The sequence below is a fragment of the Mixophyes fleayi genome, chromosome 2, assembly GCF_038048845.1.
Source record: "Mixophyes fleayi isolate aMixFle1 chromosome 2, aMixFle1.hap1, whole genome shotgun sequence".
NCBI lineage: Eukaryota > Metazoa > Chordata > Amphibia > Anura > Limnodynastidae > Mixophyes > Mixophyes fleayi.
The window spans coordinates 166123474-166151041 of record NC_134403.1 but is presented as its reverse complement, the minus strand read 5'-3'; positions in this window follow the sequence as shown (position 1 = coordinate 166151041).

The window sequence follows — 27568 nt, the reverse complement described above, 5'->3', positions numbered from 1 at the left end:
AATTGGAGCACCTGAGGCTTACTGCAGCATAACAGTTATTAGTGACTGAAATAAAACTGCTAGAGAGACTTATTAAATTTAACACAAATTGTATATTGTTCAAGGGAAAGGCAGAGGTATTAAAATTTACTACCCAGGTACAGCTAGGTAAAAGAGAAAAAGTTTAATTGTTTTATAGTGATCTGTTACCAAACACGTGTCAAGTTCAACATGTGCTCAAAAGAATGGCCACACTGTTGTTAATAGTTTAAACTGTTTAGCTAGAAAGAGGCGTATTGTTAGAGATTTCATTTTGTGATATTTTACAATTCAGAGATTGATGACATCAAAATATATTTATTGATATTAGTTATAGCATACGATAGACTGCGATTGACGTTTTATTCTGTAATAAAGACTGTTAATGGATAACACAGGTCTGCAACCAAAAAGCTGTTTTCATGATTTTATTTGATTCTTATGTTTTTTGGTGCGCTGAATTCGAAAATGACCATCGTTTTTTTCCTGGGACGTCAGGTTTTTTCACAATCGAAATGTGCCTTGGTCAAACAGGTAGCTGGAAATCGCTAAATTTCAAATTCATCATACTTGGGGAAAAAAAACTGAACATGGAAATACAAATTTATTTTCACTGCCAGTGCTCCCAAAAACATGAAAATACATGTTTATTTGTCCTGATGGTGATTTAGAGGGGTTGATGGCTCAGTTACACATTCAGTATGATTCTTCTGAATGGAGGCTTTTCATTGACTCTTCCAAAAGAAGCTTAAAAGCAGTTTTACTTCACAATGGTGGCCGTTATGCGTCCATTCCTGTTGCTCATTTGGTGTACTTGAAGGAGACTTATGAGAACTTGAAGTTGGTACTCAAGAAAGTGGGTTATCAAAACCAAAACTGGTTGGTATGTGGGGATTTAAAAGTATTGTGTATGCTGCTGGGACAACAGGCTGGGTACACCAAATACGCTTGTTTTCTATGTTTTCGGGACAGTAGAGACCGACAAAATCACAAAAGCAAAAAAATTGTCCACCAAGAAGTCTAGTTGTTGGTGAAAAGAATGTTCTCAGAGATACATTGGTACCCCCTGAGAAGGTTTTATTACCACCACTCCATATAAAATTAGGATTAATGAAGCAATTTGTTAAGGCACTTCCCAAAGATAGCAAATGCTTCAAGTACTTGGGATCCAAATTTCCAGGTTTAACGGAGACAAAACTGAAAGAGGGGGTTTTTGTTGGCCCAGATATTAGAAAACTCATATCCGACAAAGACTTCATCAGTTCAATGACTCCAACTCAAAAAGAAGCGTGGGTTGCCTTTACTGTGGTCATAAAAAACTTTTTGGGAAACCAAAAGGACCCAAATTACAAGGAAATGGTGGAAACAATGTTGAAAGCGTTAGACAAGCTTGGTTGCGCCATGACCTTAAAAGTCCATTTTCTCAACTCACACCTTGACTATTTTCCTGAAAATTTGGGAGCAGTGAGTGAAGAGCAGGGAGAACGTTTCCATCAAGATATAAAAGAAATGGAAAGAAGGTATCAAGGGAAATGGAGTGTTACGATGATGGCTGACTAGTGCTGGATGTTGTACAGGGATCTTCCGGAAGCCACCTACAAGAGGAAAAGCTCAAAAAGAAGTTTAGAATTTAAAAAAAGCAATCTACTTGAGTGTGGTGTTAATTTTGTCGTCACCTGTGCAAATGAGTTAATATTTTTCATGTAAATAAAATATTTACGTTAAGAGATTTTTTTAAATGATGGCCACCCGTTTGTTCGAAAACCTGACGTCCCAGGACAAAACGGCTGTCATTTTTGGATTCAGCGCACCAAAAAACGTAAGAATCATTCAACTAAACCAAAAGAGCTGACCAAAAATTTTTTTTTTTGCAGACCTGTGTAATCATTCTAAACAGTAATATGTTGATGTTTTATCTCTGTCCAGTGGCCTTATTACTTACCACCCACTAATCCCATGTCATTCCTTAATATTATTTTTAATAAATGTGCCACAGTGGCTTGTTTATGTTTATATATTTGAAGATTATTCCTGACCGGTGAGACAGGCAGGGGTCTCGTAGATCGACCCCTGTTGAATGAAGTCATCATCCATTACCTGCCATTATCTGGGTGCAGGCTTTGTTATGCCATTAGTCAGTGACACTTCAGTCAATATTCCATACCGCTGAAGTAAGAGTGTCTAGGGATTACACTCAGAATTGTAAGGCAAATTGTGTCAAATGTAATAAAGACCTAAAAAGAGAGTGCATTAAAGACACTTGCATAAAATAAAACTCTTTATTTAATATTATATAATTTCAAAGTTCTCTCTTTTGGGAGAGGGCTGGGAACTCAATATTTTCAAACCAACTGTGGTGCCATAATGATTAGAAACCAGAATATTTGGGAATCCAGGTAAGTTATTTCTTTGATTTAATATCAACCATATTTCATCACGTGACTTAATATATAGCAAAATCCACACAGCTGTTTAAAATAATCATGAAACAAATATTGATTGTTTTAGTTCAAGGAAAATGTGATTTTTTTTTAATACTGGTTTTTATAAGCAAAAATATATATGTTTATTACAAATATGTAATTAACTGTATGCCACTAACAGGAGGAATATACTGAGAACAGTAATTGTACACTGCTAGACACCACTAAGGTGGCCCAGAGCTAGAGGGAAGAGCTGCCTTTAGCAGACAGTTCCAACACTGATTTTTTAATAGGGTTAGGATGTGAAATTTGCTTATACAGCCAGACTACTGATTTCTGTCCTGTTTGACACTATTAAAAATCAGAGTGCAGGAAGCTGGTTTATGGATGTTAATGACAGCTACCAGTGGCACTTATTCCTAGAAGAAATTAATAAACAGAGCAGGAATTCTGGCAGGATTTAACTGGATGTGGGCCTAGGGTCGCTCCTCAGTAAAAAAAAATTAGTGGGCATCAAACAATCTATAGACACAACTCTGGTTCAATTGAACCAACATTCACAGTGACTAACAGAGGTTGAAATGAGAGTTTTAAATGTGGAAGATGACCTTCTGACTGCCAATTTGTTAGCGTATAAAGTAACAATTTGGAAAATTCTAGCAGGATGGACAATTTAAAAATAGTAGGAATATAGTCAAAGGTCCCAAGCTGTTATCCATGCTCTCCACTTTGTTTCAACAACTGGCCATAGACATGAACGGTAAACCTTTAACCATCAAAAGAACATATCGAACTGCAAAGTATTTATCTTTCATATTTTATCAGACCAAGATGCCAGTAAGGGCAAAGAATTCAGCCCGATATGCATATTTTTGTTCACAAGCAAAATAAGATTCTCTCTCCTCTACCCCACAAAGCTGCAAATTGTTCAGAATGGAAAACTGCTTGTTTTTAATAACCCAGAAGATGCTAACAAGCATATCAATTGGCCAAAAATTGAAAATGATCATCTGAAGAGTATTTTACCTGATTTTTCAGACATTAATATACACTATTGGTAAAAAAAAATTATCCTGAAGGCAAATATATTATCTTAGACTTCATCATTGATGAGAGAAAATATAACACCTAATCACTCTAATCAGTTTTTCTTTACAGATATTTTCCAAAAGGTTGTTGAATGGGAGGTCCGCATCTTAACATAGGAGGAGATTTCAACTCAGTCAGCAACCTATCCATGATCAAATCAGAGGTTAGTAATACATGGATTAACACACAACAATATAACAATCCTTGCCACACAATTAAATCTAGTTGACCCCTGGCATCTGCATTCTCTTGCTCTTATCGCCATGAGATGCATTCTCGCATAGACTAACTTTTACTATTGCAATATCTGTTTCCCAAGGTAGAAATGATCACCATTAAAGATATAATTATTTCTGATCATGCACTAAAACGTATGACCCTGACGCTAGACACACCCGGACATCATGTCAGAAAACTGGAAATTCCCAGGTTATCTGAAACACTCATTTTTTGCCAGCAGCTCTGAACCATTTGGCACAAATTTTGCAGATGACAATATTGAACACACTGATAATCAAACACTTGCTTGGGAGACATGTAAAGCAGTGCTTCAAAGCCATAATATATCTTATATACATGCTAAAAATAAATCCATTTTTGCATGTTGTCTGAGCTTAGCATGTAGAAGCAACAGCAACATAATGCAACTAATAAACACAATTACTTGCAAAACAAACAACTGTAGAAACTCTATTCAAGGAGAAAGCTCAACATCAATATTTATTTATTAGATAAAAAAATTCCATAGGTCGGGTAACAAATCTGTCAAGTTATTAGTTATTATCCTTTGCAAAGAGATCACAAAGGGAAACCTGGGTGCCTTAATAAATAGGACAACACACTTATAACAGACCACACTTTTACATTTTGTAACGAGTTTATGAATTATTAGAAATATCTGTATACAGCTGGACAGGATAATAAAGAACAGGGAATAACATTTATATAGGAAGCAGGGTTGCCATAATTGTCATAATTGAACCCTATACTATTACCTTGAATGCAGCTGGCTAAAAGTGTTCCTGCATACAGCATCCTATACTTTCACTTCCATCCTTGGTACATGTCATACCAATGGTTTTACTATGTCAAATACAATTGACATAATAGAGATTCTGCAAACATAACAACAGGTGGGATGTCAAACAACATATGTTATGTGTTAATTATATCATTACAACAGTTATGTCCTTTTGCTTTAGGTTATGTGCTTTTAATGGCGTCCATGTGCACTATAATGGCAACTTTGTTGCAAATGGCTAAAGCAGCATCACCAGACATAAAGTCAAATTAATTTACTTACTTACGTAATTTGTTTAGTAATAAATCATAAATCAAATGAACAGTTAAATGTCAGTACCAAGCAGGGGAGAGCTGACAAATTTCATTTTAAAGGGAAAAAAATGCAGGTGGCCCAGTGACCAAGCCCAAAGTAACCCACTATGGGACCGACCTGGGGGGCATCTGCCCCCCAACCCAGCCTGGCCCTGGTACCAAGGAGATATTAGAGGGGGTTGGTCAAAATATTACAGATAAAGAGTGCTTAGCTTAGACTGACTTTACACTAAGGACAATCTATAAAATGATGGATCTTGTAGTTGTGCAATATAACTATTCTATATGCTCTAAATCAGTCACATAGAGCAAAATGAGAAGTCCAGTTTCCCAAGCTGTCACAAATTACCTATCATGTCCCACCCTATCTAAACACTAATTGTACAGTATTATTCAGTCACATTCAGAGAGGGAAGGGTGTCAAAACCATTCTCAAACTCAACAAGTAGCTAGCCCATCAATGTCATAATTAAAAAATAACATACAAGTCATTATAAATATAATTACTAGAACGAAAACGAAGTATAATGTTTCAAGCACACCCACAAAAATGGAAACCCTGTTGTTTTGTTTTAATTACTTAAAAGGCACTGGCAAGCTATTGCATAAAATCGTGTTAATCTCTAGATCCTTGTTTATCAGAGACACACAGTGCAGCATGTATAGATCTGCATGCATTAAGCAACTGGCAGATATCCAAGAAGGTAGAGCTGTTTTCAAACGACAGAATACAGCATTTTCATTTAGAAAGAACTTTCTCAAATGCCCTTCTCCTTTGAAAAAGTGGGACAGTGATGCAGTTTACAATTCCTGGTTGCGATTGGCGAATCATCAATTGAATGAATCTGGGGTGGTCTAAGAATATCTACTGAGACAAATTCAAGATTTCAAGTGTCAGGAGTATGTGCACAACACAGGCTGTGTTCTGCAGTTATTTTGTTTGTGGTTAAATAAAAGCTGTTTTTGATGTTGGCAGTATCATCTTTAATCATTTCCCTCATATCTCTATAATCTGTGCACCAACACTAACCAGTTGATCTTTCTTGTTGCCTCTAGTAATAGCACTATAAATCTATTTTCTTTGTTTTATTTTCCTAATAAAAAAGACAGGTCTTTACTGTGCTAATTATGGATCTCCCTACTGTTTTCTGACATTGTCTTTATTACATTGTGTGGCTGGAATATTATGTGATACTGGTGCAATCCAATTCCAATTTTCATTAAAGGGAATTACAGTGATATGCTATCATCCCTAACTGAATTGATTTTAGTTGCAAGCTTTTGAGACTAATTGGGTCTCTCGGCCAGACATGGTACAATTCAGAAGTTGAAATGTCATCATTTAACACAAATGCAACAAGTACTGTTTGGATCAAACAACTATTAACTTGACGCACACATGTAAAATGTAAAGTATTGTGTAGATGCACATAAATTGATCACTAGACTGTATTGACATATAAGCAGGATATGAAACTAGCTGTTTTATTTAGTGTAGAAATGTGATGTGACTGTTTAATGATGCCAGTCTTTTATGTAATGTGTTTGTTCTTTGGTCAACTGTTTAGTAGAGTTGTTTTATAATAGATGCCTGTCTAACAAGAGGGAATTTCTGCATGTTTTCATCTTTAATCCAGAACCGTCAGACATGGGTTTGTAGATGGTCACATATTTACTCTTGAGCATGACAGTGCTTTAAAAGTATACTCGTGGGTATATAGATTTTTTTATTTTTTTAATATCCATCATTCTACAGCTGTTTGGTAAACCCCAACTAAGGTCAACTAGATGTTTTAAATTGATCCGTTGTGTCAGAGTGTCACATATTTCACTAGGAATATCACTGACTGGTATTAGCGCAACAAAACTGGGAGGTGCGGAGTCTAACGCACCACCGGTGTTCGCCAGGGACCCCCGCAAGGAGGTCTGGGCTTTGCTGCGTGTGAAGTGCAGGTCGTGGTTCTCCCAGATAGTTACCAGTGCAGTGAATGTAGAGTAGTCAAACAGGCCGAGTCGAAACCAGAGGAGCGCAGTACAACAGAGATAAGGCAAATCGTAGTCAGGAACAGTCCAAGGGTCAAAATCAGTGCGGGCAGCGAAGAACAAGGGATGATCCGGAAGAGAAGTCAAACTATAGCCAAGGAGTCAGTACACAGGAGTAACACAGGAACAACAATGCTGGAGCTGGAAAAACCAATACTCTGGCACTAGACATGTGTCAGAGGCTGCTTTAAGTGCTGTAAGGTGCCTCCTGATTGGATTAGGGAGATTTAGGCAGTTTAGACATGCTGGCTGCAGACAGGTGGGTAGAGATAGAGTTCTGCTGCTAGGCAACAGGACGTGGATTGCGGAGAGAAGGTGTCCGTCTCTGCGCCTGTGGAGAGCGTGGAGACGGCACCTGACACAGAGTTGCTATGGCTACATCATATATATATGGTTATAAGTTATAGATTTGTGTGTGCTTTGGTGGAAGATGTAATTCTCGGATATTTAGGCTAGTCTGTGGGTTTGTGGTAAATTAATGTCAAAGAATATACAAAGAACAGAAATAAATCAACAACTGTGAGAGCATCAAACCCATCTGCTTTTTAAACAATGACATCAACCTCTGTGACAATATTTCGGCCAATAAACTGAAGCCCTAAACTGGTTCATTCAAACGGGGCTCATCCCTGGCGTTAAGCTAGACACAGTGACAAAAGGGCTGTCAACCTTTCTTAAATCATAAACACCAGGAAAACTTCAGCTATAATTCTCTCTCTAGAAGCTGGAAAAGTATTTCCTAGGATTCTCTGGATTCAAGCTTTGAAAGCCTTTGATCTGTCCGAAGGCTTCTTAAGGGTATACAGGCTTTATATTACTCTCAGTCATCTAGAATGGCATCACATCTCAATTAGTAATGGCACTAGACAAGGCCTGTTGTCTCCCCTGATTTTTGCCCTGGTGTTTGAACCTCTTGCAGTAATCATTAGTTTCCATTTAGCTATACATGCGGTTGAGGCAGGAGATACTAATTTTAAGGTATCCCTATTTTGCAAATGGCATTCTATTAATGTTCACATAACCTCAGGTGTCCCCAATCTTTCTAAAATTGTGTATGACTATGCTGAGTTTTTGGCTACAAAATAAACTCCAAATCCAAGAATATGTTGCTTCATGTGGCCCGTCAGAAAAAAGATGCTTCGATTTCTAGCTTTAAGCTTAAATGGCAACCTAGGAAAATTACATGGAATTTTACGATATCCTCTTCCAAGACAAATTTTCTGCTTCTTACTAATTTTGAGTCTGATATCTCCATTTGGAGAAAGCTGCTAAAATTGTGGCTGGGTAGGATCATTGCAATTAAAATGACAATGAATATCATTCCAAAACTACTTTACCATTTCCAGACCCTCCATATCTGGGTTCCACACTCAATTTGTGCTAGTGTACAGCTGTCCTTCACTGAGTTTGTGTGGAATATGAGGCTTCAGGTGTAACCCAGCAATAATCAAAAACCCCAGGAAAAGAGGAGAATAAGGCGAGAATAAGATGTTGAAACCTGTAACGTGTACCCAGTTTTAGTATTAAATATTCAGGCTGCAACAAAATTTCTAGCAGTTAGATACTAGAGGGAGGGAAGGAGGCAAAATCTGCCTCCCTCTATCTCCTTTCTTAAAACTCAAATGTGGTTCATTGCACACATGAAAAGGTCACATACTACCTGCATTATAAAAAAGCTACTATTCCCTTGGTTTGGACCCCTGACTCTGTAAAGAAGGATGCAATTACCAGCCTCCCTTCTGACAAGCTGGTCTACCAATACAAATTTAATCTCCACTCTAAATATAATCCTAATATCCTTCTGAGCACATTTTGCACAATGTTCTCCACAACATACATACGGTCAGCAATTACTATCTTTATTACTACTTTTAGTACTACTATCATTACTCCCAATATCAATATTAACATACTTATTGTTATTAAGTCAGCAAAACCACAAATATAAAGCTGCAGATTGTATTTCCAAGGGCAGTTCTATAGATCCGGAAGTGGCTGCCAACCTTGAAATGCTCTTGGCAAGCAAACAGTTGCCCTTGTGGAAATAAAGAAGCAGTGTGTGTCTGCAATTTAGCGGTTCATAGATGAGCTAATTTACAGGTAACTTGAATACTATGGTGACAAACACTCTCTCATTAGGAATACTATTTAAATGTAAGAAGTGTTTATCTCAAAACATTTGCAGGATATTGCAAAATAATGTACCATTAAGTAAATATAAATAACTCTTGTAAGATCTAGATGTACAAGACAGTGCTATGACCTGGATTATACAAATGAGCTGCTCAGAATCATTTCACTGTACATTAGAAAAGAGGTTGCTGAGACTTACAATCAGTACTGTATTTAGTGCTCTCACTGCTGCATGAGTACATAATGCATCATAATGTGTCCTTGGCCCCTCCAGCGGAGAATGAGCAGTAGCACAAAAACAAGTAAAATGTCTGTAAATTGTTGCAAAAGTGGTATGAATTTTGGCCACTTTGGAGCAGTTTTACATTTAGACAGCAGGTGCTCTCCAAGATGTGGTTATGGCAACAAAATAAATGATGTATAATTGCTTTTGTGACAACTTGCCAATTAAATTAGACTCAGCAGAATAACATAATGACAATTTGTTATGCTCTGGTGGGCACTAACATACCAATCATAATTAAATGCTATGACTGAAATAGAATGCTCTTCGACGCAGGAATATATAACCCCCAATTCCCTCTCAGTGAAACATTATAGGCTCAGACTTGATTTTAATTTCTGCGGGATAATAACATTAGTACACGTCAGAATTTGTTTTCATGTGCATGCATGTGCTTACAAGAGACTGGAGTTCGAGGTAATTTAGCATATTCCAGTGCTGCATGTCACTTCTCATCAATTGAAGCAGTCAGATTTGTTAAGGCTGCAGTTTATTGCTTGCTACAAAGAGATGACTCCGTTCTTCTCACAGACACATTGTCGTTCATGGATCATGGGTATGCTATTTTGTAACTCGTTAATATCCATTAAAACAATGTCAAGAGTAAAATTAAAACATTGTTCTTTAAAGACTTGTAATGCAGTAGAGGTATATGAAGTCAAAACATAAGAATATTAAGAGGATCGTTTTAGCATTTCTGTCAAAATTCTGCATTGTCTTTGTCACAATTCAGAGGTCTAAGAGTGCCCAAAGTGTTTGCCTGGTTAGAGCTACCCTCCTTGAGGTGCGGAGTCTAACGTAGAGGGAGGTTTTCACCAGGGACTCCCGCAAGGGAGTATGGACTTGGCAGGGCCCCAACCACAGGTCGCGGTCCTCACAAAGGGTAATGGGCAAAAACCAAAAGGAGAGCCTAGTATACAGAGAAACTGTAGAACTGGAGGAGACGTTCTTGAGCAGGGATTGCTTCTAATAAGTAGGAGCACAGTGGAAATGGTGTTCTGCAGCAGCAGTGGCTGCAGAACACACTTTCCGCTGCTGCAGAACACCCTTTCCACTGTGATCTGCAGCAGTGGCTGCAAACGGAGACTTGTGGAGCTAGGAAGCGCCTATTAGTCAGGAACACAGTAGGAGAGAGGTTCAGCAGCAACGGGTGCTGGTGAAATCCTGTGGAGCTTGGTAGCGCCTTTGCAACAGGAACACAAATAGAGAAGAGGTTCTGCAGCAGCCGCTACTGGTGAAATCCTGTGGAGCTTGGTAGCACCTTTGAGTCAGGAACATAAATAGAGAAGAGGTTCTGCAGCAGCGGCTACTGGTGAAATCCTGTGGAGCTTGGTAACACCTTTGAGTCAGGAACACAAATAGAAAGAGGTTCTGCAGTGGTGGTTGCTGGTGGAATCCTGAGGAGCCTTTGAGTCAGGAACACAATTAGAAAGTAGAGATTCAGGAGCCAGTACTGGGACATGTCTAACCAGGAGTAGAGACTTGAAGATCTGGCACCCATCAAGTGTAGGAGGTGCCTTTTATAGAGAAGCTGCAGCTTATTGGAGCCTGAAACCTGGATGAATGAGAATGTCGGGTTTTTGCATGCGCAGAACCCGCAAGATGGCGGCCGCATCAGTGACCACGGCATTTGATCGGAGGAGAGCCGTAAGTGAGCGCCTGTCTGATCAGTGGGTCTGAGCGATGACAATCTTGGGTTTTTTTATTTTTATTTTTAGCCATAATTAACAATGACTTGTGTGTATTGGAAGAAGATGCTATAGTATATATAATACCAGTTAGACACTTCTTAACACAAGGGCTCTCCAGCGATTACAATGATTTTCTATCTCTGCGATAAAATTCATTAGTCCTGACTTGGGCTTTCAGTTCCACTTGTTTTAAAAAAAAAGGTTGTTGGGATTGCAATTGCTAAAGGAGAATATACCTCTACAGTCCTTCTTTAACTAGACATGGGGTTGCTGTCGCCAGAGAAAGCAAAATAGGTAGGGAATGTAATTTACAATTGTGACCTTTGCACCCCTAACATATATTGGCATAAAAAATCCACAAAGTGAACTCTTCCTATATTCAGTCCAAAGCCTGCACCAAATGGTATCTATTATAGAGATCTAGAGATTATGATCCCAGTGGATCATGTATGGCTCAGTAGCTGTGAAGCAAAATGTCAGGGTAGTCGGTGAACAGCCATAATTGAGGTCATAGCAGAGTTCAAAACATAGTAAACAGCAAGTTGAAGTGTGCCAAAAAATCCAAATAAGTTCTCACACAGGTAATGACATACTGAAAATTGGAGGCTTATATAAGTGCTCTGTACCTATATAAACTATCTGAACATAGTGTACTATATGAGCACATTCAACAAGATGAGCCCTTTAGTAGGCGTGCTCTGAAATACTTTGATGTGCCAGGACTCACATGGCTGCACAGGCACTGTAGATGTCAAGGTCTGAATTAAACTTCTAAATGAGCATTTTTATTTAAAGAAAAAAGTATGGAGTGAGAAAAACTTACATAGTGCTTGTCCGTATTGTCGCTACCAATAAATCCATAAATCCATCAATTCTGATGTTTTCTGGCAAAGAGAGACTGTTCCTTAATCAGAGGCTGATTATATGCTGTTCAGTTTAGAAAAAAACACTGATAATGTCACAAAATATACACAGATAACACAAAGAGAATTCTTCAGTGGTCCAGGGTTTATGATGTTCCAGTAGACTGCTGATCATAGGTCATTTGATCTTTTTCCAAAGGATGGGGCAATTCACTCCAACTGTTGCATAAACTGATCCATAACAAAAGTGCTTTTGAGTATTAATCTCATATTCCTCATCTACCGGGTTACTACTATTTTAGAGGATCTGAACCATAAGTACCTTTACTGTAATACTATCTGCGTATAAATAAGCTTTAATTAATTTATTAAATAATTATTAGTTATTTCCGCATACGATTGCGTCATTAGACGTGGCATACTAATCTCAATCGCACAGTAAACCAATGTTAATTAATTTAGCCGACTTCATCCAATTATTTGACTTCCACAGGTCACCCTTTGATAGTGCACAAAACTTTCACCTAATTATACTTTCTATACCAGGATAGTAACGCAATTATTCACTAACTGTGGTACCTGTACTTCTCATTATCATCACATTATCATTTTCAGTATTTACCTCAGTTAAACGTTTTCCACACTTTAACATAGTAGGAACACATCTAACACATAAACAAATTACTATAAAGACACCAAATATAAAGAAAAGGAGCTTACCTATACTAGCAATCATTTCTCGTACCCTGTCCCTTAGACCTGAGAACCACTTTGCTGGGTTCAACCACAAGAGTAATCCTGCTACCTTTTCTCCTATTTCACACAATGAAGAATTATGGTTCTTCCGGAACTCCCATCTTAACTGTAGGATCTCGTCCATCTTCCGGTCAATTATTTCTTTAGGGTCTGTTTTATTGGTGATGTACGTGCAACACTTAACACCAAATTATGTAGCTAATGTCACACAGTATCAACCAGTAATAGATGTAAGATAATTTAACACCAACCTATGTTGAACAAACTCCTTCTTATAAGCCTGTAGCTCCTTCAGTATACCTGAAGGTGTCATTATACATCTCAGTGATATTGTCAATCAATTTAGCCAGGTCTTGTATGTACTTAAAATTTAGAGTTCCCCTAGCGGTCTTGGTGGGGTCTAATGCAACCATAAATTAAAATCCTGTTGCTTCAGTAATTAACTTTTTAGCTACAGGTTCTTCACCAGGAATCATGTTTCTTTTGTCACAGTGTTCATACTGTGTGTGTACGTATGGAGGTGATGTTGTTCAATGGATATCAGTCATTTCATCATGTGTTAGAGTCATGATCTCAGGAACCAATCCACCTAGGAAACATATACCTCTGGAACTCAGAGTTAACCATATGTAAGCCCTTCTCCCGCAAATATAATGCACATCGTCTGGAAGGATATTGTCAGGCGCTGTCCTCGCTTTTCCTCTTTTGCCAGGGATGGATGTTGCTCTCTTTTTCGGGGGCGTCATTTTGCTAGGCAACGGGACGTTGCTGCCAGCCGGGGTCAGGGCACATGCCGGCCATTGCTACGGCAACAGGACGGGTTCCCCGGCTTCCTGTCGGCAGTCAGCTGTGCTGACCGCGGAATTCCCTGTCCACCAATGAGGTTGCAGGTGCCTCTATATCAGGAAGACTCTGGCACCATTAGGGTGCCAGAGTATCAAGGTCTATGTCCCTTCTGCTCCAGCGTTTCCCTGTACTTCCCAGCACCCAGACTGACTCCTGGCTCTTGATTTGGCTTTCCTTGACCTTCCTTGTGGATCTCCCTTTGGTGTTACTACTCTCCTGGTTTGACTCCGGATTGCTCGACTATGTTTCTGCCTGACTCCTTTGTACCTCACTATCCACATGGCCTGGATCCGGATTGCTTGACTACGCCTCTTCACCCAGTACTTCACTGGTGGCTAATTTGGAGGGCCGCAACCTGCGTGCCCCTGCAGTCAACTCCAAACTTTCTTGCGGGGGTCCCTGGCGAAGACCAGGGACACATTTAGACTCCACACCTCCCTGTTAGCAGCGCAAATACCAGTAAGTAGGCCTCAGTTATCTGATATCATGACAGATATAAGGCACAGTGTAATTGGTTATAATATTGCCTAAAGCCTTAACAAAACTCCCCATGTCTAGTATCTCCATTTGTTCAAGACAGGCTTTCAGCATGTATGACATTCTGACAATAGCTCAAATGAACTTTCCCAATCAATGCTCTCTTATGTTTGTTGACATACCTTCATCTATGGTGTCCTTCGGTATTACTATTTATCAGTATTCTAGTGAGTATACCATCAATACTGGTGTGGCAAACTATTGTCTGATCTAGTAGTTCAGCTTCCCAATTCTCAAGTTTCTTTGCATGTGAAAATTTCAAGCACGGTAATGACCGGTCTACTGAGTATTGGCAAAGTTTCAAACTGGAGACCTAGTGGTTTTATATCTCCCTTTTATGGGTCTCCCTCCCCTTAATTCAAGAACCTCAGAGATGTTTAGTGGGAACAGTATTAGTCCTTCATTACTTTGCCCCTGAGGCACGTGAGAGCACACCCAGCATTCGGTTCGGTTTAAGACCTTACCCACCAAGGAATGATAATCATATAAGGGATGCCCACCCAAATCCAAATAACTACTGGACTGGCACTGCTGGATGCACCTCTCTTCAATTATGGGGTCACAGTACTACAGATACAATATTCTTCAGACAATAGCCCCTCACACTATCTCTGAGCTCCAGAGATATCAGACCTTTTCTTTACCCCTGAATTGAATAAGGCAACAGGCTCTACTGATTGTTTTAAACAATTCTCCTCCATATACACCTCATCAGTATCACTACCGAATCCAGTCTCTATCATCTGACCACCATCGCAAGAATAGAATGTCCTAGAAAGAATAAAAATAAAAAAAACTCTGGAAAAAGAGGAATAGAAGAACTGCCACTGTATGCTGAGATAATAGCCTATGCAATGTCCTTGGCTCGGGTGTCAGTAACTGCAGTCTTTAGGTTTCACAGAAAACAGACTTGTGAGTGGCAGAACTCAGGTGTCAGCCTTGACTTTATCTTTTACCTTCTCCAGATTGTTGACTTTTCTGCAGTGGGTGGAATAGATCCAAGTGTCTTTCTGCTACTTTCAGAGATGTGGTGCTGGTCATCAACACTTGGTACTGGCCTTTCCACTGGTCTGTTAAACAACCTGAGCGTAAGAAATTGCAGATCATGACATATTCCCCAGGTTCAACATTGTGACAGTTAGTGTCTGGCATACAAGGTGACAGTATTTTGAGTTTCTGTTGCTGATCTCTTAGCTGCTTGCTCATCTTTATGAGGTATTGAACAGTCCCTTCATTGTTGCATTTTAAATCATTCTGTGGACCTATCATCAAATGAGGTAGTCAGCCAAAAAGTTTCTCAAAAGGGGACAAATTAAGAGGTGGTTTGGGAATGGTTCTGATGATATGGAGGACTAGCGGCAAAGCTTCTGGCCACTCCAATCCAGTTTCAGCTATTACCTTACTCAATTTGTTCTTAATGGTACCGATTACTCTATCCACCTTCCCACTGGCTTGTGGTCGGTAGGGTATATGAAGTTTGCTATCAATTCCCATGAATTTACACATGATCTGAAAGATATCACCAGTAAAATGAGTACCCCTATCACTCTCTAGGGATACCATATCTGCATACATTCCTGGACAATTTTTTTTATCAGTAAAAACAGCAGTATTAGTATTAGTATTCTATATGGATCCTAGGGTTCCTGATTATATATATATATATATATATATATATATATATATATATATATATTCAGGGATTCATATTGCTAACACTTTGTTTGTTATGTTAACCAAAAAGGTTAAATAGGGTATGCTGCCATGTTACATTTAATGCTATCAATAGCCGAGATCATGCAGCTTGTATTATCAAGTGATCAGGGGAAATTGCCCATAACATGGATCCTATTGTTCCCCAAAGCGATTATTGTGAGAAGGTGATATATCATTCATTCAATTTCTCCACACCCTATAGTGCTCTGTAGTATTCTATAGCACCATATCCCAGGACTGACCCACTGTCACTCACCGGACCGTGAGTGCCTCTGTGCTGGTGCGTGGTTCTCTATCCTTCCTGCCGGCGCCTGTCCTGAGCCGTGGCCGTCCGCCATCTTGATGGACTGCGCATGCGCAGCATCCATGAACTCTTATGACCTTGCTTTTAACCTAATTGGTGGATCAATCACCTCTCCCTATTTAAGGCACCTGTGGCCATGGTATCTGATATTGAGTCTCATTCCCTGTGAGTCTCTGAAGGTGTCTCCTGTGTCCTGCTCGTATCTTCAGTTTCCTGCTGGATTACCTGCTCTGCTCATCGGCGGTTCCCATACCCGCTACTGACTCCTGTGTCCTGCTCGTGTCTTCAGCTGTCTGCTGGATTAACTCCTCTGCTCATCGGCGGTTCCCATACCCGCTAATGACTCCTGTGTCCTGCTCGCGTCTTCAGCTGTCTGCTGGATTACCTGCTCTGCTCACCTGCGGTTCCCATACCCGCTACAGTCTCTCAGCTCTCCTGCTGTGCTTGCATATCCTCGTTGGACAAGCTTCTCTACTCAGCAGCAGTATGCATACTTGTTATTGACTATCAGCTGTTATCCTGCATATCCGCTTTGGACAAGCTTCTCTACTCAGCAGCGATATCCATACCCGCTATAGACTATTAGCCGTTACGCTGCATATCTGTTTGAACAAGCTTCTCTACTCAGCAGTGATATGCATACTTGTTATTGACTATCAGTTGTTATCCTGCATATCCGCTTTGAACAAGCCTCTCTACTCAGCAGCGGTATACATACCCGCTATAGACTATTAGCTGTGACGCTGCATATCTGTTTGGGACTAGCTCCTCTGCTCTCCAATTGTATTTATACAGCTATAGACTCTTATCACTCCTCCACTTATCCGCACCTGGACAAGTCCTCGCCTCTTCACAGCAGTGGTACAACTTGCTATACGCAGACCACTGACTCTCCCGCTACCTACCTGCACCTGGACAAGTCTTCCCTTCACAGCAGTGGTACAACTTGCTATACGCAGACCACTGACTCTCCCACTACCTATATGCACCTAGACAAGTCTTCTCATCACAGCAGTGGTACAACTTGCTATACGCAGACCACTGACTCTCCCGCTACCTTCCTGCACCTGGACAAGTCTTCCCTTCACAGCAGTGGTACAACTTGCTATCCGCAGACCACTGACTCTCCCGTTACCTTCCTTCACCTGTTCACGTCCACTCTACTCTCCTACCAGTACAGCTGCAAGTCACTGACTCTCCTACCAGTATAGCTGCAAGTCACTGACTCTCATCTATTCCATTGGCATTCTCTCTCCATCTGCTGTTATATACGTTCCTACTATTCACCCTACTGCCAGAGGACTGCTGTGTAAACCCCGCCCCTCTGGTAAGCATTATCATCTGGTGAATCATGGGCAGAACTCCTAGTGCCCGTGACACCCACACCAATCATGTACTATTTCCCCATTTCATAGATAAGTTGCTAGCATGTTTTGCGTGCGTGCATATTAATAAGAGGATAATGTAATACCTCCAGCACACTAACAGGTCTATAAATAGATGCAGGACTGCTGGCTGCGGCATGCGATGCCGGAGTCAGACGCCACTGCCGGGTGCTAGTTGTTGTCAGAAATGACGTCACAATGCCCCGTCGTACGTTTTGCTGGTATCTTTTTCAGAGGGGTAACCCGAGATACAGTCCCGGGGAGTTAATAAACAGACGTCGCCTTCTTTACTCAGATGAGTCAGACCATGAGCTTCCTCAGGTAGGCCTGGGAAATATGCTCTGGGAGCCACGGGCAGTGGCGCACGCAGGGGGGTTTCTGAGTCTCCAGAAACCCCCCCCCCTGCGCTAACCGAGTGGCCACCATAGCGGCACTGTCTAATGCAGCAGCCGCGGCGCTGTCAAAGAAGCGTCCGCGGTGGTGCTGTATTGTATACAGCGCCGCGGCTGCTGTATAGGACAGCACTGCTGAAACGGAGCTGCTGCTCATGCGCGGGCGCATGCGCAGCAGCTCTCTCTCGTGGGTTTTGTTGGGGTTTTTTGGGTCGGGGGGAACCCCCCTCTGACAATCCTGCATGCGCCCCTGAAAGGCCTAACTTGTCAATCTCTCGAGAGTCCAGAGGACTCTTGAACACATCCCTCCAGACCGCCTTTTCCTGTAGGGAACACAAATCTTGCATTTCAATTAATTTTTGTGTGTTTGTGATTTGGAAAACCATCATCTTGTCACTTGTCATGTTTACAGTTAAACCAACTGCCCATTTGGCTTCTTCGTCTGCCCTGTTATTACCCACTGATACCGGGTCTTCTTCATATGTGTGGGCTTTGCACTTGATGATGGCTACTGCCTTTGGTAATAGTATTGCTGTCAAATGACCTTTTATGTGCTGTGAGTGTGCTACTGGTGTGCCTGCCACTGTCATAAAGTTCCTAAGACACCAGAGGGCCCCGAAGTCATGTACTACCCCAAAGGCGTACCTAGAGTCAGTGTATATTTCAGCTGATTTACCCTCTGCCAGCTCACACACTCTTCTTAATGTCACGAGTTTGACCACTTGGGCTGAGTGAGGTGGGCCAAGGGGTTCAGTTTCTATTACATCTTTGTCATCTACAACAGAATAACTGGTACCTAGTTCTCCTGTGTCAGTTTGTCTACGACAACTCCCAACCATGTAAAACTTAAAATCTACATTTTCTAAGAGGGTGTCACGTATGTCAGGTCTTGCAGTAAAAGTCTGGTTCAGATATTCCATAAAATCATGCATAACTCTGTACCTACCAAATTCACCCTCAGCTAGAGTCTCCTCTCCTTCCACCCTTTGTGCATCTCGAGGCACATATGGTAGGTATGTAGCTGAATTTAAAGTATTGCACCTTTTAATCATGATATTTGCAGGTGCCATCAGTGCTAATTCCCATTTTGTGTACCTTGCTGAGGAGGCATGCCTAGTTTGAGCAGAATTTAACAGAGCAGATACTGCATGTGGTGTATAGACAGTTGAATTGTGTTTTAGTACTACGTCCTCGCTCTTACTTACCAGAAGAGCAGTTGCTGCTACACTTTTAAACACGTAGGTAGAGATCTTGCCAAAGTGTCCAATTGTGCACTGTGGTATGCTACTGGTCTGCTAGCGTCACCATGTTCCGGTGTCAAAACACCTGCTGCACAACCATCAGCTTCCGTACAATATAATTCAAAATTTTTCATAATCTGGTACTCTCAGAGCAGGTGCATTAGTCAGACTCTCTTTAAGGTTAAATAATGCTTGCTCTGACTCCTCTGTATGTGTAACAAGCTCAGACTTTGAGGATGAGACTAACTCCTGCAATGGCAAGGCCAGAAGAGAAAAACCTGGAATCTATGATCAACAATACCCACACATCCCTAAGAAGGTATGGATCTGCTATTGGTTCTGCGGCAGTGTCATGTCTTGTATGGCCTGAATTCTGTCCGTTGTCAGGTGTCATAGCCCCTCAGTGAGCCAGTGTCCCAAGTATTTGACCTTGGTCTGACATGGCTGTAATTTATCCTTTGCAACCTTGTGTCCTATCTGTGAGAGAGATGAAGCAACAACAGTTTAGTATCAGAGACTGATGACATAAATGATTCAGAACACAGCAACAAAGCTTCAACATATTGGATTAGGACAGACCCATTGCTTGGTTGGAAGGATTGTAAACAGTCATGTAAGGGAGAAGTTATCACTGACCTGGCCATCCCGTATCTACAAGAAAAGTTTGTGTTACACCAGATACATCAACTGTCACTGTAGTTTCTTCCTTAAGATTTTCAGTTGAACTAACTGGTTGTAGGATACAGGTATAACCTAACCACTAGTGTTGGCTGTTGTTCTTCTGCAAACCATTTGTTACTAGAATGTGCGCGGGCAACTGATGGGAAACCTCTGAGGCTTGTGTATGTTGTTGTAGGTACCTATGTGGTTCTCTCCTCGTTGGGCAAAACTTTCTCTTGTTCCTATATTCTCCACTATCCTTTTGGTTACAGTTCTCCCCTATGAGTCCCTCTTTGAAGCATCTAAAACACTTCACTGTCTCCTGTCTTTTCTGTTCTCCATAATATGTGTTGTGATCCTGTGGTTGTGTGTGTAGTCCTTATAGTGCCTGGATACTTACCATCATTAACCTCTCACTCTGTGCCTCCATCTTTTTATCTATATTTTTGTCATGTTTCAAAGCAGACTCCCTAAGGGAATCTACTGTGATTCCCCTCCAATTAGGTAAAGAGGTTTGTACCCTGATTTTTAGATTGTCCTGGAGGCCATCCATTAGTATTGTAACAGCTACCTCGCTGTAATGCACATCATCTTTTATGTCTGATAACCCAGTGTATTTGGTAATTGCTTTCAGGTCTCTGGAGAAATAATCCGATGCAGGCCCACCATCCTTTTGCCTAATAGTGAAAATTTTGCTCTAGTTTGCTACTACTGGGAAGTATATATCCAATTGGAAGGTTATACATTTTATATTAGTTTGATTATCTTCATCAGTTAAGGACTTATCTTCCTCCAATATACAATTCTTAATAAGCTTTTGTATGTCAATACTGGGAGAAAGACAACACCACTCACCAATCTTTACTAGTTGGCTCATGAGCATTACCAAATCTTTAACAAATTTCTGACATTTGGCCAAATCTTTCCTTGGGTCTGGGAAATCAAACATAATTGAATGCAGTTCAGACCTAGTCCCTGGACAATGCATTGTTACATATTTTATAGGAACTACAACATCTTTGTTCACTTCCCCATTAGGAACTGCTATTGTATGAACTGGATGTAAGCCCACTAAATCAATACATTCAGGACCAATCGCTTGAAGCACTGTTTCAGCACAATGGATGTTCCGCCGCCTATTGATTTCTACCCAGATCTCAACGGTTTCAAGCACTGCCCCTGCTGGTGGGATCGCTCCCTTTCCTTGTCTACGTGGCACTGCTTGCATATTAATTGTGTGGATAATGGCTGAAATAACAGTGGGTTCATCATATTCTTCCAAAACATTATCTTGCATACTACTCAATATGGGATATAAATTATTTGTTACTTTTATTATTTTTGGTATCGGTTGTACTTTTCCCCCCATCCGCATATAGCGGCAGAGATGCACTTGCGCTTACTTCTCTTTGCTTCCGAATGCTACCTTTCGCTGTGCATGCACTCTCATACCACATACTCCCTTTCTGTTGCCAGTTTTAAACAAGTCAGTGTAATTAATTCTCAGTTTTAGTGATTTTATAAAACAGATTTTATCTCTAACAGTACTTTATAACTCTGGATCAAAACCATCAACTTTAGGAAAGGGCTTCACACATTCATCTGTCTTCTTGACCCATTTACCACAGTACACCATTGCGTACACACTCATTATATACTTTGCCAAACCTATCGGCCCTTGCTTAACCTGTGTATCGGCCATCTCACATGTTCATTTAGCACCCGTGTGGAAACGGAATCCTCAACGATTCGCAGCACAAAACTCCCACTAGCGATTTTTGGTGGGCGTGGATGAATTTTTTAAGCTGCATCCACTCACTTTTTCTCCACTGCATGCCACTAAGCAATGCACGCGTACACAGCGAGGCCCCTAACACCTTCAACTGGGAAGCTGGAAATATCAGTTTTTAGTGCCCGTGTGGAAGCGGACTCCTCAACGCTTTGCAGCACAAAACAATATCCCGTCTTTCCCGGGAGTTCCTGCTGAGTACTTTTCAACTGGGAGCACTAAATATTCATCTCAGCAATATCAGCCTTTTCAGCGAATTTCCTCCAACCATCCACCAATTCACAATCATGGCTGCACATGCAAACACGTGTGGTCCGATCGCACAGTTTACAGGCACTTGTTATCTGCACGCTCTCTGATTACATTTGGGATTATCACGAAAACCTCTGTTTTCAACATACATCCTGTTTTCACAACAGAACGTCTCAAAGGTTATTTTATACCCTGTTGCCTCAACAGCAACAGCTTTGTCCTTAACCTGTATTTTCACAATCACACAATTCACAATCCACATACTGCTTTCTTTTCTGTACAGAAAAATACTTTCCTAAATGTCGGCAATAACTTCTCAGAGGTTTCAACAATTCCTTTCACTATATAATACAACAGCGATATCTATCAAACTTACCGTTTAAACATGTGGCAAATATACAGGGAAACATATGCATATGCTATGTAAACAAACCACTTTAAATCGCAAAATGACATGAAAAGAAACACATTTTCTTCTTGTCCCTAGGTCCTCGCCAGCGCCCCTTAGATCACACAAAGCAGATATTCGGTTTGGCAACACTGGATGTGACGCATCTCCACCCTTTGTTGGTAAGCCGAAATATGTAGCTTTTGAGAATCCTTGAGTAATGTAGCGTCACATCACGAGCCCCCAAATTGTTATGTCCGTATTGTTGCTACCAATAATTATTGTCCGATGCAATTAATGTGGATCCAAAGCACAAAAGGGATTCATTAGCAAAATTTAGCAGAACACAATAATAATACAAAGTACAACTGATACGTACGCTGCATAGCCCTGGATCCAGGAGCAGTCTGTCAATTCCAATGTCTGGTGACAAAGAGAGACTGTTCTTGAATCAGAGGCTGCTTATATGCTGAAAGTTTAGAAATAACACTAATGATGTTACAAAATAAACACAGATAACACAAAGAAAGTTCTTCATTGGTCCAGGGTTTACGATGTTCCAGTAGATTCCTGGTCATAGATCATTTGATCTTCTTCCAAAGGATGGGGAAACTCACTCTGACTGTTGCATACGTGTCTCCCCAGCGAAGAGCCGGTTTAAACTGACCCATAAGAAGAGTGGTTTTGTGTATTAATCTCATATTGCTTATAACTAACAACCACTAGATGCGATCACTACTCAGTTGAAACTGCCAGTGAAATATGGGACCAAACTCTATATATTTTAGAGGACCTGAACCATAAATGTCTTTACTTCAATATTATCTGTGTATAAATAACCTTTAATTCATTTATTAAATAATCGAGTGTGGATTGGAACTTTTAGACAATGTGTACTATTGTGAGTGTCAATGTAATTGTGTGTTAGTTACCCGTGCGATTGCTTCATTAGACGTGGCGTAATCACAATTGCACAGTAAACTATTATTAATCAATTTCGCCGACTTCATCCAATTATTTGACTTCCACAACAGTAACAACATCAGAGCATTTCAAAAGTTGTCATTGTGAATCAAATTAGATGCATTGTGATAGTATAAACTATTAGAAGAATTTGAGAGATGAATATATAAGATAAACAAGATGGACATATGTTCAACACCCTTCCTGTGTGTAAGGCTGGATACACACTACAGTGTTTTCACCCGATTACCGGGCTGTTGAAACGATAAATGACTGCTCGTCCCGATATCGCATTAGTGTGTGTGCTGCAATAATGAATGATTTTCATTTCAAAGCATATCGTATTGTTTCATTTGGTTTCTAAACCAGACTAAAAATATCGTTCAACAATAGAACGTTGTTGTTCCACTTCTGCAGTGTGTATGCACTCCCAATCGGCAGTGTCCATAGATCTCTATGAAGTGTGCAGAGTCACGATCTTTTCAGCTGATGGCTATGACAGATGAAGACCACAGACCACAGGTAAATCATGCAAGATGTGTATAGTGTGTATACATGAATGGGCAAGCTGATCAGGAATTGTTGGTAAAATCGTTAAGGATTTTGCATCGGGAGAAATTTTGTATAGTCTGTTGTATGCAATCCACTTACTATGTTGCTCACTTATGGTGCCTTGCATTTCCACACTGTGTACCTGTCTGGTACCAACTAAGGTTTTCTATTTAGTTAAGCTGCTGTACAAAAGTCTAACACAAGCATAATTTTATAATATGCCCACTGTGATGTTTCATGTTTTGAAATTATTACACAATAGATGTTATAGATGCAACAGTGACCTTTTATTCAACATTATGGCTAATCTTCAAAGAGAATATACTGAGTTGCAGTTTATGTTTCCTTTAGACTGTTGCATCATAGTTTACATTTTAAAAGATTACAAGAATGAATATCAAGTTAATGAGCTCTTCTAAAATAACACTAGCAGCCCAGAGATGATAACCTTGTCAAAAAGCAACTGGAGGTCTGGTGAGTTTGTGACCAATGAAAAGGTTTATTGTGGATTGCTTAAATTTGCCCTTAGCAATCAAAAGAATTTCAAGCTGTGCCTGTCCTTTATACATTTTTTAGTAGTACCGGTAATATCAGATTTAAAAAAAGAATACATTAAAGGCAGAGTAACCTATATTTACTGTCTTTTATTTGTAACATATTTAATTATACAGGTGTTTTTTTCTGTTTGCTCCACTTCATTTTGTTCTCACTCACACAGATTTAAAACCCCTTTGGCAGCGAAATTGTAACATGTTCGGAAATCTCATTTAACTGTCATCAGAAGAAATTAGCCTTCAAATAAGAATTTCTCCAAAAACTATGTGTATTTAATTTTAAATGTAGTTTATGTTATGGTGTATTACTCACCTGTGATCCTACATATGCCGTATCTGCCAGGCCTCAAGCCTCCAACTATTCCTATGCTGTACTCCTGTGTTCTGGTCACCTGAATGAAACAGGCAGGATCACAAGTTAATTCTAATATATGCATCCATTACTGCTACTCATTCTCAATGCATGGATATGGAAGGAGGGGAGTATTGCTTGTTTTTATCAGACAAGCAGTAAAGGGGTGTACGGGATCTGCAGCAATGTTTAGGTAGGTGGTACATATCAAAATAACATCCACATGAATGGCAGGACACAAGGTTTCCCAGCAGAACATTGCCCAAAGCATCACACTGCCTCTACTGGCTTGCCTTCTTCCCATAGTGCATCTTGGTGCCATCTCTTCCCCAGGTAAAATAGCACAAGCATCCAGCCATCCACATGATGTAAAAGAAAACATCATCATCAGCAGCTATTTATATAGTGCTACTAATTCCGCAGTGCTGTACAGAGAACTCACTCACATCAGTCCCTGCCCCATAGGAGCTTCCAATCTAAATTCCCTAACATATACACACACAGACAGACAGAGAGAGACTAGGGTCAATTTGATAGCAGCCAATTAACCTACTAGTATGTTTTTGTAATGTGGGAGGGAAGCGGAGCACCCGGAGGAAACCCATGCAAACACAGGGAGAACATACAAACTCCACCCAGATAAGACCATGGTCGGGAATCGAACTTACAACCCCAGTGCTGTGAAGCAGAAGTGCTAACCACTAAGCCACCGTGCTGCCCATGATTTATCACACCAGACCACCTTCTTCCATTGCTCCATGGTCCAGTTTTGGCACTCATGTGCTCATTGTAAGTGCTTTCGGTGGTGGACAGGGGTCAGCATTGACACTCTGACTGGTCTGTCACTGTGCAGACCCATACTCAGCATGCTGCATTGCACTCTGTGTTATGACACCTTTCTATCATAGCCAGCATTACCTTTTTCAGCAATTTGTGCTACAGTAGCTATTCTGTGGATTTGGACCAGCCAGGCTAGCCTTCACTCTCCACGCTCATCAATGTGCTTTGGGCACCCATGACCCTGTCGTTAGTTCTCCTTCCTTGGACCACTTTTAATAGGTACTAACCACTGCTGGCAGACTTCCATCAAATTGTCAGTTAATTTAGCTATAATAATATTTTTTTCCCTTAGGATAACGAAGCCCTTTGAAAGATTTTGAGCTTGTAGTCTCTGAGAAGCACTGTTCAAATACAAGACAACCCAATTTGAAACAACTCTAACATTCTGAATTAGCCATTTACAGAGCAGAAAATTATCAGAGACCCCGTGGGGAGGTAGTTTATTGTGTAAGGAGAGTTATAAGGTCAGACTTTTGTGTTAACTTTTGTGTTGGCCTAACTGATCATAGGAGCCTATACAGTAGTAATCAAAGGAGTGAAAATCCAATCATTATCAAAAGGAAATGCTTGGCTAAGATTGCCTTTCTCTCTACTGAAATTGCTGATGTAAAAAGCACAATAAGAGTTATCTCTAAAAAAGTTACTAAGGAGCTCCTGTTACTTACTTAGAGACTAGCTAAATGCCCTTGAACATGAAACATGAAACACAGATTTTGCATAAGACATAATAAAGTAAATACAATGTTTGCTTCTAAACTAACCTAAGCACAATTGCAGGTTTATTTTCAGATTATTACATTAGGCTACACAACCTAAACAGAGATATTAATATGCAACAACCATCATTAGAAACTATTAAGACCTTTCTGAACCTTCTTAACCTACCCAACATCTCTACCGATTTATTAAAGACACCTGGTTTTCTGAACTAAGCCTTTTTTGGCAAGTAAGCCTCTACCTCAAGTGAAATACTCTTATCTGGTTGACTTTAATGTAAGTATATTAAAGTAATTCTATCGTTTTCCAATAAGCATTGTCTAAGCGATTGCTTGTGTTTCCAAAGCACAAAATAATTTATTTAGCAGATGCAAAATTTAGCAGTTCAATACATAATTATAATACAGAAGAGCCAATACCAAATATATACATACATACCGCTGCGCTAAGTTGCGCTCTGCTGGTACCAGCTTACAGTACTTCACTCCAGAATACTGTGGTCAGAGATGACTGCCTTAGTACCAGCTAGAGCTGTATTATATACACTCAGTGCTACAGAGAAAACAATGCAGATGATGTGGCTTGCTTCTATTGGTCCAGGTTTCAGGAAGGTCCAGTGTACTGCAGGTCATAGGCCAGTTCAAACCAAAGTATTCAAAGGTGGGGGTCATCTCTCCAGGGGTTGTGCTCCGACTTTCCCGCCAAGAATCCAATTTCAACTAGTCTATTAGCATATTACGGTTGGTATCACTTTAAACATTTATTCCCTAACATCAATAACTAGAGAATGCAATAAGCGATCTCTTCGGCGAATGAACCGGACAGCTGCTGATGAATTGGGGATTAAAATGATACTAAACATGACACAGTTCCTGCAACCTGAACCTCAAATAACACTAAAGTGTACATATAATCATAATATATAAATTAATAATAAACTAAATACTATCTGCTCATAAATCACTGTGGAATGGAACCAATATGAATATGAAATATATAAATAACTAAATGTTAGAGTGCGAGTGTGTGCGTGCGTATTTTACCGCGTGATCACGCCATGCCACGTGTTACGTGGCATACTGATTGCAATCGCACGGTAAAACAATATTAACCAATATACTTTCGTTCATCCAATTATACGACTTCGACAAGTAATTCTGCAAACTGTTTTCAGAAAGTATTTCTCTCCATCTTCTTAGTCTTTTATTACCAATCCCTATTAACAGTAGATACAGAAAAATCATTTGACTGTCTGCACGAGTTATTTATGAACCTAAATCCTCTATAAGTTTGGCTTAATATTAAACTGAATCATGGCCCTTTACTCTAGCGCCAACATAAAGTCTCTAACTGTGGTTTCTCTTTCTGTAGTTTCAAAATATCCAAAGCCACTGGACCCCCCATTATCACATTGGCAATAAAACCCCTAGCAGAATCCATCAGATG